This window comes from Saccostrea cucullata, unplaced genomic scaffold, assembly GCF_032062105.1.
Source record: "Saccostrea cucullata isolate Sc308-1 unplaced genomic scaffold, CSIRO_AGI_Scuc_v1 ctg1883, whole genome shotgun sequence".
NCBI classification, from domain to species: domain Eukaryota; kingdom Metazoa; phylum Mollusca; class Bivalvia; order Ostreida; family Ostreidae; genus Saccostrea; species Saccostrea cuccullata.
Genome location: NW_026920232.1, coordinates 96,408 through 110,295, shown reverse-complemented (window position 1 = coordinate 110,295; position 13,888 = coordinate 96,408). Strand labels below are relative to the sequence as shown.

Genomic DNA, 13,888 nt, shown 5'->3' with positions numbered 1-13,888 from the left:
AGGAAAGATATTTGCAAATGTAAATATTTGGAATATATAATGTTTTGAAGGAAAACACGAAACTCTGAATGTAGGTGTACATTGGCATCCATAATATCTCAGTGGAAAGTTTTGATTTTGTTTTAATTTTATATGAACAAAAATATTTCTGAAAAGCATATTTGAGTAACTGGTGTGACTGCTTGGTCAAATCTAAATCTATTTATCTAGTCCTTATCTTAAGGAGGCTCATTACACCACTTTCTGATGACGTACTACACAAAAAAATAAACCTCCATTGTGTCGACCGGTTTCCTCTTGGGACGAATTGTACAGGTACCTCTACAATAGGACCCTAACCTTTAAAGCGCTTTAAAAAGAGATGAAACATACGGTGTTATCAAAAGTGAAAACGAAGTAACGGATTCGTTATGGATAAACCAAGAAGAATTGTTTTTAAGCAGAACCAAAAGAAAACAAAAGACAAATCTTCGCCAAACAAGTAATGTCAATTTCATAGCGATGCATGCAGTAAGCTCTATCAATCTATAACATGTTTTTATGGAGGTATTTGGAGTTAAAATCTACAACCTTGTTGAAATTAAAAAAGTTATTTACTTGCACTATTTACTGTGTTGGTGTTAATTTATATATTTGCTTTATCGATTTTAATATATTCTCAGGCAATTAAAAGCTTTGTTCTGAATTTTAGATGTAATGTTCAAATGTTCCTTAGTGCTTTGAGTCTTGGGTAATTAGGAAAGATAACTCTTGAAAGTGGACTTTTTATACCAAATATTTTTTGAATTCGAATTTTCATTTCGTTTAAACATTCTTCATTTAATTTGACACATGTAATCCACTGAAATACATTCCTTGTCTCTTCAGAACTCATTTCTTAATGTTTTATGCATGGATTAAAAAGATGATGACATTAATTGTTTTTTAGGAGAAAATTTTTTTTTCTAATAAATTATTAGGTATTATGAGGTATTTTCACTGTGTGTACTTGTCTTAAGAAAATGCCCATCATTTGAGACTGAAAGTTCTTAAATTCGATTAATAATAAACTTGAAATAAATCATTTCACTAAGATTAGACAAAAACTAAAAAATTCTGTAAAAAATATTTATGATATCAATACCCCATCTGGATATTTGACATCTACATTATAAGTGGTGCTGTATTGAAATCTAGAATAAACTGTGGATGTAATGAGCCACCTTAATATCACATGTGTATGCTTCTTTAATGTATTAAAGGTCCCAAATCAATTTTTATAGTTATGCTTTTAGTATATTTTTCAAATAAATAAGCAGCTGTAATACATGTAATTAATTATGAAATTATGTGTAAAGTTATTAGTTTTCTGTACATATAATTTATAAAGAAAAAAAGTTATAATGTACTTTGATTAAGAAGAGTATGGAAACATTGTCTAGGAACATAAAGAGATTCGTCAACACTTCAGAAACTTTCATTATTTCAGATATATGTGGTGGATTTTCTTTATAAAAAACATATTAAGGTTAGCACACAAGCTTTCTGTGAATTTGAACAGGATCGGCCAAAAACCAGGAAAAAAAGGAAATTGTTTGCTGAAAGCTTACAACAATGTTTGCAGCAATATTTGCCGAAAGCGTGCAGCAAGGTTTCTAAATTTGCAGACTTGCAGCAAACCTCATTTTGCGTGGTAAAATGTTTACTGCAAGCTTCCTCTATATTTGCCGCAAACTAACAGACTTACAAACTTAATTAGCTATCATGCTTTCTTTAGCTACATTGCCGCAAGCTTGCAGCAATGTCTGATGCAAGTTTGGGACAATGTTTGCTGCAGACTTGCAGCAAATATTTGCAGAAAGGCAATATTTTTGGTAAGGGGAGGCAAATGCTGACTGACTTTTTTAAGCAGTTGTTGCGGTCTGCCAAAGCCGTTAAAAAGAATACACAGCCAAATTTTATACGTCTTCAGTATTATATACCTCAGTGTAACTGTGAAAAAAATATTTTGATATGAGCATTTGTCATAAGAAAAAAACCATTAATAACTCACTAAGAAACAATTGTTTCGTACATGTATACGTTGCAATTTTGACTCATTCTGAAAAATCTATGAAATGTTTTTATATAGTATTATGGATGTCCTAAAAATAAGCACTGCATGAAAATTCGGCTTTACAAAACAAGTAAAGATAATGTAAATTTATTATTTACAATGCCTTTAATTGGCTTTTCTGAAAAAAGTCAAAGTTGGAAAAGGTAACCTTTACATTAACTTTACATGCACTTAAATATGATGTAATGTCCCACATTGTCTTGACTTTACAAAAAAGTAAAGTTAATATTTACAACCATTAAACACCATATTTAGGATATATTAAATCTGATAATTACAGATCTTAAATTTAATTAAATACCATCTTTAAATACCACAAAAGTTAATAATTTCTGTTTTCCATTCTAGTGAATAAAGCCTTATGCAATTTATAAATAAGATTTTTCTTCCAAGTCGATACTGCGGAAGTCTGGACATCATAATTAATATATACAAAGTAACAAAAAGTTGACTTTAACTTTGTTTATTACTATTTTTTTTTACAAACATAAGATCAAAAACATCAAGATTCTTGACAGTATATGTTGCCCACATCCTATCCTGCAAATCACATACACATAAATAAGTATCGAAGACAAAGTACATTTCACGAAAATGTTTTTCGTACGTGACATGTTTTATAATAAAACCAACTGTACATTCTTGAATTTAAAGTTGTGAATCAACATAAAACTACTATGTTCCTCTTTCTTGTGGATATTGGTTTCAGTGGAAATCAATAACTTTCAAAATGTATTTGTCACATTTCCCTTTTCAGAGTCCAAAACTTTTCTTCCCATGCAGGAATTCTTCTAATGCTTTTCCTAAAAGAAAAAAAAATCTATAAGTATATTTTCAGTGCTATGCATAAGTATGAATATTTTCAAAGGCATCTGTTATCAGAATTCACAATACCATGATTAATAAAACTAAAAACAATGCACAACCTAATTAATAAATAAAAAGTTCATACATGACCTTTAACCTTAAAAATAACAAGAGGCCCATAGGCCACATCGCTCACCTGAGTAACTTGGGTGATGCAGTTCTTTACCAGATTTCCCCTCTTACTATACCTATCGTACCCCACTACCCTCTTCCTTTTTATGATTTTAATACTTTAGAATCTAAACTACCCGAAGATGCTTCAACACAAGTTTCAGCTTTTCTGGCCCAGTTGTTCTCGAGAAGAAGATTCTAAAAAGATTTGTTCTATATATTTCTATGTAAAACTTTGATTCCCTATTGTGGCCCCGCCCTACCCCCAGGGGTCAAGATTTTAAGAATTTAATATCTACACTACCCAAGGATGCTTCCACATAAGTTTCAGCTTTCCTAGCCCAATGGTTCTTGAGAAGAAGATTCTAAAAAGATTTGTTCTATATATTTCTATGTAAAACTTGGATTCCCTATTGTGGCCCCGCCCTACCCCCGGGTGTCAAGATTTTATCAATTTAATATCTACACTACCCAAGGATGCTTCCACGTAAGTTTCAGCTTTCCTGGCCCAGTGGTTCTTGAGAAGAAGATATTTAAATATTTGTTTTATATATTTCTATGTAAAACTTGGATTCCCTATTGTGGCTCGCCCTACCCCCGGGGGTCATGATTTTAAAAATTTAATATCTACACTACCCAAGGATGCTTCCACATAAGTTTCAGCTTTCCTAGCCCAGTGGTTCTTGAGAAGAAGATTTTTAAATATTTGTTCTATATATTTCTATGTAAAATTTGGATACCCTATTGTGGCCCCGCCCTACCCCCCGGGGTCATCTTTTTAACAATTTAATATTTACACTACCCCAGGATGCTTCCACATAAGTTTCAGCTTTTCTGGCCCAGTGGTTCTTGGGAAGAAGATTTTTAAATGACCCCACCCTATTTTTGTCTTTTCTTGATTATCTCCCCTTGTAAGGGGACTTGGCCCTTCATTTTTACAATTTAAACTCCCCCTCACCCAAGGATGCTTTGTACCAAGTTTGGTTAAAATTGGCCCATTGGTTCTTGAGAAGAAGTCGAAAATGTGAAAAGTTTACAGACGGACGGACGACGGACAAAATGTGATCAGAAAAGCTCACTTGACAGGTGAGCTAAAAATTGTATTAATTTAATAAGATGAGTGGACCTCTTATTATTGACATATTATATGAAGAATCAATGGGTTAGTCATGTATCCCTTATCACAAAAAGCCTAATCCCTAAAATTACAATTAGAGAATTATGTACTTTTTAAGGGTGCTTATCACAATCAATAAATCCCTGATACATAAAGAAATGATAGGTTTTCCTGACTACTCAGTAGTCAGTTTACAAAAAGAACAAAATAGTGCTACATATTTAGCTTAGCTGTACATGTGTACAGAATCATACTCAAGTTACGGTTTAGGATATATGTACCTTTTTCCCAAATAGCGTTATTCTGCTCATGAACTTTTTCCTGATATGGAACAGTAAAAGGACTTTGGGTGAGAGTCCCTCAAATTGAAGATGACAATCATGCTGAAATAGAATTCATACAGTGATTAACATTTTATACACCTGGACAAATATATAGTAAATATTTTTATTAAAAATTATGAGTTTGAAGCACACGGTCACCAAAGAATGAATTGATTTTGAAAATTCATACACAATGCAATCACAGTTAATAGCTATGAACTGCCAAACACCCTTTCTTTATCAAGAATACTTTAAAATTAAATCTAAACAATACTTGCCATCTATAATATGAAACTTGAGAACGCTCCTCTTCTTCATGGCAGATCTTTTAATTTTCTCATGGTAGGCTGAGTAGCTTGAGCCTATACAAAAGAAATTGAACATTTTATACGAATACATTTGACAATAATGACTCCCGAGCAAGTCAAGCACTAAATAATGTAAATGTTTGTTCAAGTAACATTTCACGATACTTGTTATTTGATTTTTTAAAAACGTGCTTGTACCAAAGAACTTTGGGATCCTCAATCATGTTTTGTCATCTTCCTCGCCCCGTCTCAATGTTTTCCCTTCAACAATCTGCATACTGATTTCACTCAAACTGTATTTTAACAAAATGGACACAATTAAAATACAAAATGTTATAAATAAAATAAACTAATTTGTCAATTTCGGAGTTGAAACTCTCAACCAAGGCATAAATACATCTGTAACTAAGTTTTATGACAACTGATTGTGTACATTCTCAGTAATTAGCAAAAACCCGGTTTCAGTTTCAAATTCCCGGCCCGGCTGGGTTTTAACTACTCATTTTAGTCCCACTCCAGAATTGTTTTTCTTTGTCTTGTTTAGTATTCCAGAGACATACACCTTTACAGAATAAACTGAAACCCATAAACATTTAATCCCCAAATTATCAAAATACTAATCTAACATTCTGGCAGCGAAGTTTTGTTTCACTACATTTATGCACAATGTAGCCTACTGATCTATGCTGAAAGTGAAAACGGTTGGAAATCGTAAACAAACCTGCAGTGCATGCCAATCCGGGAGTTCGAGCAGTTGTCAAGAAAAGAATCTCCTTAAATCTAGATGAGGTTTCAAAAAATTACCACAGGTTGCAAACTTCGTCAAAATAGCGATGCAGACCCGCTCCACTTGATTTGAAATGATTGGCTATTCAGCCGAATACACAGTGCCATATTTGGGTTACTTATCAGAGTAGATCGTTCGTTTTACATTCGAGAAGAGTTTACATATTATTTGAATGAAGAGGATAACATAATACTGAGCTGAAAATTGTGTGTAAAGTATGTTTTAGTAGTTTACAATACAGACTGTAAATGTGAGGGAGATTTTATAGATATTGAAGCTTGTAAACAAAACCAATAAACGTAGGACTTATTCACGGCAACGTATAGGAACCAGAACAGGGAACCAGTCTAGAAGGCAAAGAAAATTCCGCCAAATAAACAACAAAGAAAGGGATTTGGGATGTTGTCAGTTGTATGTATACATTATGTGCGACGGTGACTGCAAGGTAATACATGTGTCTTATTTGTCGCGAATAATTCGTTTCATTTTATTATGGAAATTTATCCGTCCCAACACTGGCAGAAATATAATTAATCTGACTTCAAAATTCCTTCCTCTGTTCCCCAAGTACATGTAACACTCTTCGCTCTCATTTTTTTTTTTTTTAATTTTCATTGTATATTTTTTGTAGAAAAAAGGAATGTGGAGCTAATGCATGCTGCTAAGGATGGAAAGGTCTTGTGTTATTGGTTGTGCCTGAGACACCAGTCACAGGTGTACCTTATTTCCATTTTAGGTAATGTCTTTTGAGTTTTTTTAAGTAGAGGGAACAATGCATTTTTCATTCAATATAAATGTAAAATTCTAGAGATAATTTTTTTTCAATATTGCTGGATACTCACTACATGATTTTATCTAAAGAAAAGTATTTAAATTATTTTCTCACATTTTTTAAAGAGGCCGGGTATGGTATAGAGATAATTCATTTTTTATTCAAAATTTTATTTTTCATGCATTTGTACAGGGAGTCTATATACATATGAGGTGAGCGGCAGATTTAATTTTGAAGATGGGTGACTTTCAGATGTTGTGATGAAGATTGTTGAAAGGGATTATCAACGTAGAACCAATCCATATGAATGTGCAAGTCAGGTGAGGATTGGACTTCAACGTGTAATCAAGAAATGTTTATACATAATGATTATGTGCAATGTTGACTGCAAGGTAATACATGTGTCTTATTTGTTGCGAATAATTCGTTTCATTTTATTATGGAAATTTATCCGTCCCAACACTGGCAGAAATAATATGTTGACGGTGCGACCGTTAGAGCGAGCGCAAACTCTTCTATTGTTTTAATTTAGATCGGGCTCGTCAAACCGCGCGTGACATTTGGTGTGTCTAGAACTCTGACGTCAGATGATGTCGTATTTAAGTTACAAATACCAAGAGAAACTGAACAGTGCTGAAAGTTAATGAAAAAAGTTACGTTTACAATTTATCTTCAATATGTATCCATTTAATCAAGGCGAGTAAACTTTTTGTTGAACATTTGCCGTCAATCTCGCGAGAACGCAACTTTGCTAAGTGATGCATTGTGGGTCAAAATTACTGCAGCAAAAAATTCTAAAGAATGAATGTGCAGTAGTACGAATTTTCTCTTCGCCCAGGCGTTGTCGTTAGAGCTCACAGTTACGAGCGTCACTTCACGATGCTCGCTGCGCAAGCTATAATTAATCTGACTTCAAAATTCCTTCCTTTGCTCCCCCAAGTACATGTAACACTCTTCACTTTTTTTTTTTTAATTTTCATTGTATATTTTTTGTAGAAAAAAGGAATATGGAGCTAATGCATGCTGCTAAGGATGGCAAGGTCTTGTGTTTATTGGTTGTGCCTGAGACACCAGTCACAGGTGTACCTTATTTCCATTTTAGGTAATGTCTTTTGAGTTTTTTTAAGTAGAGGGAACAATGCATTTTTCATTCAATATAAATGTAAAATTCTAGAGATAACTTTTTTTCACATTGCTGGATACTCACTACATGATTTTATCTAAAGAAAAGTATTTAAATTATTTTCTCACATTTTTTAAAGAGGCTGGGTATGGTAAAGAGATAATTCATTTTTTATTCAAAATTTTATTTTCCATGCATTTGTACAGGGAGTCTATATACATATGAGGTGAGCGGCAGATTTAATTTTGAAGATGGGTGACTTTCAGATGTTGTGATGAAGATTGTTGAAAGGGATTATCAGCGTAGAACCAATCCATATGAATGTGCAAGTTAGGTGAGGATTGGGCCTAAAAAAAATTATGTTTGTTTCCTGTAACCCGACCGACCCATTCAAATTATCCCTGGGTGGATTTTTTTTCCCTGACAAATGGCAAAACTTTGTTTGATCAATCAGCTGATTCCATTTATTAAATTAAAACAATAGCTTGTAGTTTAATTTGAGACATAAAATATGTCAACCTAGTTTACATTTACCTTAAATATAAAGAGTAATCATTATTGTAACAACAGTTTCCCCCTACAACTTTCTGAAGTTTGTTTTCTGCTGCTAGGCAGCCATTTTGGATGCCCTGTTGGGTGTCCACTGTAAATATAACACCTGGTATTTTCAGTCTGGGGATGTTTCACCATCCATAAGCAAAAAAAAAAAAAAAAAAAAAAAAAAAAAATCCGACCTACTGACCCTTGATCATGTTGATATTTTGGGAATGTTACAGGAAACAAACTTATTTTTTTTAAGCCTTGGACTTCAACATGTAATCAAGAAATGTTTATTTATTGCATAGCTTAGTAAAAGCACGCCACAAACATTTTAAGTATCTCAGTGAGTTTCATGGATATTACAGATGTATCACTATCATATGTTTGACATTGAGTCGCAATGTCTAAATTTCCATTATGTTTAGTTATACATGTTTAAGTTACTTAAGTATGTCTTCAAAAGCTTGTGCTTTTATTTCAATAGAAGTAATGAAAACCTCTTTAAAAATTGTATTGTTTTTTTTTATAATTTTTATAATGATTATTATTAGGACTTGTACAACACCTGAGTACCTAGATGACTGTTGAACTAATTGGTGAAGAAAAGATGTCAGAGAGGGGAATCCAATACAGATGCCATGATCAAGAATATATACTCTTAACAATGATATGATCAAGAATATGTAAACTTGTAACGATTTAAAATATCTTATCTGTAAATCACTCTTCATTATTTAATTGTTCACACATTATCATCTACACTTATGCTATAAATCTTATCTGTATATTAATCACCCCCTCTTATCTAACTCCCCTGCTGTCTGATCGTAATGACCTGTGTATTGACTCCTGATTTTAAAGATCTTGTAATGTGCTCCTGATTGTCAGGAATGGATCTTGAGTATATATATAGTGCAACAGAATTTTAGAATAAGATAGGAAGATGGAAATATAGAAGACTTAGTAGATAGAACTCTAGTTAGAGATAGATAAAGTTACTCACTTACTTGGACTATTACATAATATTTCTTGGATTTATATGTACATGTGATTGTTTTACTTGAATTTATTTTTTGTGAATTATTTTTCCTGAATGTTTCTATTTATGATGTGCTGTGTAAGTAAACTGTAGACTAGAATTTCGGCATCTATTTTCAAGATATGAGGAACAAGGATAAATTAATTTATTCATGCAAACTGACATTATGAAATGTGTTGTAAGACAGCTCGGTGCGGCGCTACAAACTAACTAGGAAATATCTTGGAGATTTATAGATGAACATGCAAGCATTCATGATTTTGAATGTTATTCAGCCAGAGAGTTTTTTGCACAAATTTAATTTTCAGTACAGTAATTTAAACTGGATGTGTAATTTTCAGTACAGTTATATAAAATGAATATGTTACTTATTATGATTGTCAATTTCTCAACAGAACATAATTGTAGTTTATTTATACGATCAGTCTTGCAGAACAAAACACACAGAACTTTTTTTTTCTCTGTGTGCATCATACACTTGTAAATGTTTTACACCACCATGTTTACATATTTTACTTTGATGACATGTAAATCGAGCACACACATGAAAATGCGTATATCTGGATACATGCAAACATGCATCTACCATAACCTATTAAATATTTTCCAAGGTGTGTGAAGTCGAGCACATACATGAAAGTGTGTGAAGCTGGACACATACACAAATACACATGCATCTGCCACAACCCTATTACATATTTTCCAAGGCGTGTGAAGTCGAGCACATACATGAAAATGTGTGAAGCTGGACACATATGCAAACACACTAACATATACATACCACAGACATAAAAACATAATCTAAACTAAGTCAAGCACAGACAGGCTCACTGGGTGAAGCTGGATTCATACATGATCTCATGCATTTTGCAAACTGCATCCTCACATATATTCTAATAGATTTTTCACCATTTTTTGTGTTTGTGAATATGTAAAATGCGTCATTTTGCATTACAAGTTGAAGATGTTATTAGCCTGTATGTAAGCGCAAATTAAATAGCCTTTTATGTAATTTTTTCACATTTTAAATTCAATTTAAACTGCAAAGTTTATTTCATATATGTACATGCACCATAAAGAATAAATAATATTGTACCGGTATTATATTTTAAAGTGAAATGGGACCTCCATTTCATAAGCAGAAATGTGAAATTTATACTTATCATCTGTATTTTTTTTTTATTTTGTCTCACATGTATCTGAATGTGTAAAGGAAAACAAAAGTCAAAGATAGCTCAATATAATGTTTATATTCAAGGTTATAACTGGATATTGTTTGTGCTGTAATCTGACTCATCATATGATGAGAAGCCAAAATACAGAATATTTTAGATCATTTTTGCTTGGAAAATGAAAATTATCAATATGCCAATTTTTCCCATTGTTATATTATTAATTAATATATCATTAATATCAATGTACATATGAAAAATCTACGCCATCCAATTCAGTGAGTTGTAGGCAATCCTGGTGCAGATAATATTTTTTTCCCGTGTTTCGTAGTAGAGCGGGAACACATTGTATTAGAGGAACGTATATTAATGGGTTTTGATGTATATGTGGGTGTTGCCAAAGGAAGGCCAATGAGAAATGAGTATTCAGTAAGGTGTTCAAATCATTCTAAGCCAGTGCTCTTCAATACACACACATTTTTTGCTTTATATATAATATATATCATATTTGTATGAATATACTGGTAATGGAAATAACAAAACTGTAATAATATACCTTTAATTTTAATTTGGATTTTTACATACATGCAAATATTATAGGGTGTTCGTGCATTTTTAACTATTGCACTGAATGCACGTCCGGCATTCTCTCTTGAGACATTATTTACATAGCGACGGACACAGGTTTTCCATAGTTAACCATCTATGGTTTTTGCCTGGGCGGTTTTTAATGTCTGTGATAGGGGTATAATTTATTACAGGTAAAATATTTTACAAATGCATTCCAGTGCTTTATTGTTTCACATTCAATGTAATGTATGTTAGATTTGTATCAAAATAAACGCCAGCTGCTCCAATTAAGCTAACCTGGCTTACAGCATAGTTGTTGTATTATTTGAGGTGTAGTCTGTCAAATAATGATGAGTCGAGTGTTTGATTCTGTAGATGACCATTTCTAATACTAATTTCAACTGGAAATGGATACAAGATAATAAAAAAATATCTTTGACATTTGTCTTAAAATTCTGGGTCCTCACTAGATTAGATTCTTAACTAACTGTGAAAATCCAAGGATAAGTGTATTAAACAATAGTCAGCATTTAAATAAGACTTTTATAAAATATGTATATTTAATGAACTTTAATATGGCATTAAAGGTGAAAGGTTATATTTAATTATCTTTTCCTGTAAGTAAAGGTTACCTTTTCACCTTTACTTTTTGTAAAGTTAATACAAAGATGACCTTGCTTTTTGGAGCACCTTTAATGAAATTTACTTTGCAAGTAAAGTTTTGTAAAGGTGTTTTTTCAAGCAGTGAAGGTGTTAAGTATGAAGTCAAAAGTGGGATGTGTGGTGTGACTTTATTTAAGACATAAATAGAAAGCTTAAAAACTTGAATTTGAATTTTAGCATGTCGCTCATGTGATCAAATACTCTTAATGCCGAAAGTACGATCACGCACCGACCCACTTCAATTATTGAGTCGTTTTTAAACCTGTTTCTATACCCCCCCTCCCGCTTGAAAAGCGGGAGGATATACAGTAATCGAAATGTCCGTCCGTCCGTCTGTACGTCTGTCCGTTCATCCGTATGTTACGTTTTGGGGTGCGCTTCTCTTATCCGCAACTCCGCTTATACCACTGAATAAAACTTAATGAAACTTTCAGAGAATCTTTATTTCATAATGTCATCGTTCACCTTCTACTTTACTTTTTGATTCGACCTTTATTTTGGGCTTCCTAGGGCAAAACATGGACACTGCCATTATATTCATATGGGATCCAGGGGTATCATTTATTGAACTCATTGCTCACAATACCTTTAGTTTATTACTTATATTTGAGACGGGTAAGTGAATATATATGAATATAAATATTGCACATACCAGTCGCTGATTCCTTTTGATTTTTTTTTCTGTAGCTGAGTACATATCATGATCAGCACTTATAATTTCACTTTTCAAAATGAAATCATCAACTTTTCCTATTTTATGTACAATGTATGATTCGGTGAAAAAAACCACTTTAAATTGTTGTTCCTTAGCAAGATAGGAAACAACATGAAGTTAATATGTTCGCAAGGTGTAAAATCGAATTCATTGTGTTAAGGGAACATGTTGTGAAAGGGTTTTTGTGATCAGTAATAGTTATAAGGTTGATGTAGGGAATTTTTGGTATTTGTTACCTTTAAAAGTGTTTATCAGCTGTTTGTGGCGCGATACATTAAATCAATATTTTGCAAATGATTAACAAAGAAGAAGGTATGGCTTTAGCTTTATTGCGCCCAAAAAATGTAATGACATCAAAAAGTTTTGAAACTGACTTAAATATTAGTTAAATAAATGACTCTGATAAATCAGTAAAGAATATGGCATGAAGGTTTACCATTCTGCAAATATGACGTCATTAATGTGAAGCATTTCTCTATTTTCAACAGAAAAAGCCTCAAAATGGCACATTTCAAGGGTGATTTTCCTTTAGGAAACAGTGTCCACAGCCGTCGCCCACGTTAATTTTTTTATATTTTGTGCAAAATTCAATAACAAATCACATATCTCAAGATCTTTGTGGGCGATGCCTGTGGACAATGTTATCTGAAAGAAAATTCCATTGAAAATTGGTGTCTTCTGCAACTTTTTAAGAAAATACGGGAAAAGGCACATGTTTATGACGTCATAATTAGCATTTAAAAACACATGTGAGAAAAATGACTTGTATAATTTTTCTGCACTGAATTTCAATTATTTAAAAAGCATGAGTTTTCAACTTTTACACCAGTTTCATTTTTAGACAATCACAGGGCAAAATTTGTATGGAAACCATACCTTCTTCTTTATTGTGAGTAAAATATACTGGAAAACAATTTCAGAATAGATTTCAGAGTTTACGATCAGGATTTTATTAAAAGTCTACAAGAAAAATAAGGTAAGGGTAGAGACTGAGCAGCTGACAGCTGTCTAATATGAAACATATACAAATTCAATTCTCTGTCATACACAAGTTGAAATGATCATCAAAAACTGTATTAAATATTTTTTTTTTTATTTTAAATAAAAAGATATTACTTTAATTGCAAGAGGAGTTTTAAGGAGAGACATTTTTACTTTCGACAGCTGACTTTTACAGTTGGTCTTTGTGTAAGGTGTTTTATCCGTCTGATAAAAGATATAACTTTCTGAAGACTATTTACATTGAGATTCCATGAATCATGTTGTCAGATTGTACAGAAGTCATCAAAGAAGACCATTATGTAGTCAACTTAATCGATTTTCTTCTATAGTGCAGTTGTCAATTTCTAGTTTCTATTGCCAGTATTTTCATTGATTATTTTTAATAGTTTACCTAAATATTTATATTTAGTTCCTTTAAACTATGTAAATTGAGATATTTCTATCTCTTAACATATCAGTCTTTTAATTGTTACAGAAATTTCAGATGCAAAATAATTATTGTTTATAAACATTTAATATTTTGTTTCACTATAAATATATTAAAGGACGATAATGAAAAGAGAACTCTTGCTGATGGATGCATTTTATTTGACAACCACAGAAAATAAATTGAAATTCTGATTCTAAAAGCAATGCTTCATTAAATTATGTTTTCTAGTGAAAATTAGATTGGTTTAATGATAA

General features: G+C 32.2%; 2 long non-coding RNA genes across 3 annotated transcripts; one reads left to right on the top strand and one right to left on the bottom strand.

The window, feature by feature from the left end:
• Window positions 1-2,181: 2,181 nt before the first annotated feature.
• LOC134245492 (uncharacterized) lies at window positions 2,182-5,622 on the bottom strand. Of its 2 annotated transcripts, XR_009987446.1 has the most exons (4): window positions 5,543-5,622; window positions 5,020-5,114; window positions 4,472-4,875; window positions 2,182-2,898 (listed from the first exon to the last, which is right to left on the bottom strand). It is a non-coding gene; the product is annotated as an uncharacterized LOC134245492 (long non-coding RNA). The 2 variants fall into 2 exon arrangements; XR_009987445.1 differs by lacking the exon at window positions 5,543-5,622 and having other exon boundaries at window positions 5,020-5,265.
• A 291-nt stretch (window positions 5,623-5,913) lies between these two features.
• LOC134245487 (uncharacterized) lies at window positions 5,914-11,567 on the top strand. Its single transcript, XR_009987443.1, has 6 exons — window positions 5,914-6,053; window positions 6,240-6,344; window positions 6,573-6,700; window positions 7,377-7,482; window positions 7,710-7,837; window positions 8,595-11,567. It is a non-coding gene; the product is annotated as an uncharacterized LOC134245487 (long non-coding RNA).
• The last annotated feature ends 2,321 nt before the right edge of the window (window positions 11,568-13,888 follow it).